The sequence below is a fragment of the Halichoeres trimaculatus genome, unplaced genomic scaffold (genome assembly GCF_033239565.1).
Source record: "Halichoeres trimaculatus isolate MK-OKI-2021-1 unplaced genomic scaffold, fHalTri1.1 fHalTri1_scaffold_18, whole genome shotgun sequence".
NCBI classification, from domain to species: Eukaryota; Metazoa; Chordata; class Actinopteri; order Labriformes; family Labridae; genus Halichoeres; species Halichoeres trimaculatus.
Window position 1 is genome coordinate 11,210,061 of NW_027437196.1, and position 3,711 is coordinate 11,213,771.

Sequence of the window (3,711 nt, forward strand, 5' to 3'; positions counted from 1 at the left end):
CTGGAGTTTTGTTCTTATTTTCAATACGAGCCCCCCGAGTGACGTTTTCCCACCGTCCTCCCAGACACGTGCCTTGGACCAATGGAAGGGCAGAAACTAGGCCACGTGACGCAGACTCCAGAGCAGTCCACAAACGCCCATCCTCGCCTTAGTAAAGGGAAAGAGTCCTGGACTGACGGAGGAGAAGCCTCATTTAAATCCAGTGCATGCGCCCAGATACTCCCATTAATTCACGTGTGTTTAAGAACCTGTAACTTAATTTTTTGGAGTTTAAGTTCGAACAGAAAACATGATGCGCATCACATTGTTTCTGTTCGGTAAAACAAAGGCAGGTTGAAGCATCGCTTGTCAACCTGGGCTGTGGGGACCCCCGGGGTTCCTGCCTGCAGGGCAGGGAGGAATTCCCAGTAAAATGAAGAGTAGTGCAATTTTTACAACATCTTAATGCGCTTTAACACAACTTCCATGTGCAAAAGTTTCAATCTGACACCCTGACCCACAGTCACGCATATTTCAGCACAGTCTGAAAACAGCACGTGCAGGCAAAATAGCCAAAAGTGAAATGGCCTCATGTTGATGCATTGGGTTGTTCTTCTTTGCATGGACATTTTTAATTAATGTGTCCTTATATTGACCAAAAACAGTACTACAATCACACGGATGCGTTGGGAACGATCTACACTAGTCTCTTTGAATTAAAGGTTATTTAAACACCTGTAAGGAGACTAACCAAAGTCAATTCGCCGTGACCAAGGTTAAACACAGGAAACAAGACTTCTGTGTTTTCCGTATGTCTCCACGCTCACATTTTCAGCCAAAGGTTTTGCAAAGACGTAACATTATGGGTTTTATCAGATTTTTTCCTTTTTTTTTAACAGATACCAAGACGCCCTTGGCTGCACAAGAATTGCTCCCCTTCTGTTTTGCAGGATAAATGACACTGCGTTCAGCTACCTCGTGATTGCAGTAAAATGCATGCAAACTGAAATAAAACACCCAAATAGGCTATCATGTTGACTGCTTTCAAACTCGTTTTATGTGTTTTATGCATAACTCCTGACACCCTCAAGCTCGCCTGTCGTGACGCTGCGCTCCACCAAGAACTGGGTCCATATCCCTTTAAAAGAAATCAGTGATGCAAACAAACTGTTTTGTGCACGGTGCTCAGGGTACCGAGTCGCGCCAAAGACAAAACTTTGAGTAACTTTGCTGACCAGCGCGAAGTTTGTGTTCTTCCCCTTCCAGGGCTCCACCGAGCTGCAGGGACGGACCTGCCGCTCCTCCGCCTGCGTGGTGCTTCAACCGGGGCTGCGCGTACTGAAAAGGGGGCACCGAGGAGGACCAGATGAGCTGCAAGACTGAGACTGAGTGAGGAGAATTTGAACAACCGGTCGGAAAGTCACTTTATAGCATTTCTTGAAAATTATCTCTGCTAGCATCTTTCACTTTTTGGGTCTTTTGAAGGGAATGGAGTTGATCCAAATTTCTTTGAAGCCCACATGGAGCTACTTAGTTGTGGTGTTATTGTTGTGGACAAGAGGCCAGATTTATGTTGTGATATGATGAGATATTTTGCATTTATCGGAGGTTTGGAGACTAGCGATTAAATGTTGCACTTTTTAGATACTTTCTGCAGTAATCTTTTATCTAAACTGTTGTATTTAATCCAATTTTTGGCACAAAAGCTATTTTTTTTTTAGAAGTGATGGTCTGGTCTTGTCAAGTGTAAGTCACCTCATTCCAATTCTTTGTTCATTTCAAGCTTTGCGTAGAATTGCAAAAACACAAAAAAGCCACGAATGAATTTTGTCATTGTTTAGTTTGGTTGTTGCGTCCAAACGCGCACTGCTAATGACAGCTCATATGCACACAGTCTTAAAATGCAACATCACAGGCTCCAAAATGATCTCTGGACATTTTACACCATCTAAATTGAACTCTGTCCTCTTCATGTTGCTACTATTGCCAGAAAACTCTCATCCAAAAATCTACCTGTGCACCAGCCTCCTAAATAATCTCGCATGTCCACATCACAAAGGGCCCATCCGAGCTCTCCCGTCGGCTTCTGCAGCGAAAAGTTGGGAGTGAAAGATGTAATTAGACAGGCCACTCTCATGCTGCGATTGTTTCTCACTTGTGAGGGGAAGCGCAGATTAATGTTGAGCGCTAAATAAGCAGCAGACAATGGAGGCACAGACAGGCCGCTACCGCCTGGGCTTGGCCTCTAACCTCCCAGCAAAACAGGGGCTGTCTGGAGGAAATGACACCATTTCAGCCTCTGAATTATAATAAGAGGCCGGGTGTGCGCAGCAAAATCTTAACATTTAACACCCAAAAGTGTCTGTATTATACCCCTGGAATCCTATTATCTCTTAAAAATGACAAATCTCACGTTTGGCTCTGTTGCTTCTGTGTTGAACACAAAACTAGGCTGGATTGATCGGGTTTGGTCATTTTTACGCACAGAATCTCTCCCTTTCAAGGAAATCTAGAAATATGTGGCTTTTATCTTTCTGTAGCATAATCTAACTCTATTGGACATTTTTTTTAAAACAGGGCACACAAGAACTGAGAGTATTTTTTTCAACCTTTAAGAGGACAATCCAACTACTAAATCCAGCTATTGTGGTGTTGTGATTGTCAGGTTGTAAAAATTGACCAAAAACAGTGTCATATTGCATAGAAAGCCATCTTCATAATCTCGATCTGCAGTGTAATTTGACTCTTGCGGTTTGACTTTCTGGCTGTGAAGAAATGAGCTGTGCACTGTTGATCCTGGTTGGCTAAGGGTTAAAATCGGCATGTAAAGTCAGTTAATTTGCGTGGAACGGCATTGTTTCTGTTGCATTTTATTTTTTTCCTGTGAAACGCTGAAAAATCGACTCATATTAATCAATTACAGTCTCACTTCTACTACTCTGCCTTATTTTAACTATACGCCATTGTTGTAGTTTTATTGTGCTTTATTGTGCTGGTTGAAACAGCTCTCCACTCAACTACAGTATTGTTTTTTTTCGTGTCAATTAAATGGACTACAACACAATGAATGCAGTTATTATACAGCAAAATCTGTGATCAAAGCTCAACTTTAAACGCAGTCATTTTTCAAATCTGCACCCTCGCCTGCTTTGCGCACACGCGCTTATTTGGAGATAAGACTCAGCATCATTTTTTACTGAAAATCTGACGCACTGAATGTGCATCAGCGTCTTTCCAACGTGTGCCAAACCATCATGCTACAGTCGCTCGTATCATAGACATGTAGTTGTTATTAGTAGTGCAAAAACCTGTGCACTTGCTGTGGTTTCACATGTTGCAGGTGGAGACAGATAGTCTTGCAAAAGCGACCCATTTTTGATGATTTTGTACTCATATATGTGCAGAAATCAAAGCCTGATATCCCTCCCCCTTCCATGCGCTCAATACAAATACTATTTTTATTAATATTAAACATTATTTGTTATAATTTGCTCCCCAGCAGCTCGTCACGTTATCTTCAAATAGCCGGCAGCAGGCCCACTTCAATCGATGATATGATGTTCTGTACAATCCCTGTTAAAATGACTATTAATTCCTCCACGCGTGATCACTCTATCTTTAAAGCAGCTTGTTATTTCAGACATTTTAAAAGTTCAAAATTGATCTTGAAGCTTCGTGTTTAAACAGGAAAACGATACAATAGTAATTTGTCATGAATATGTTGTGTTCTTG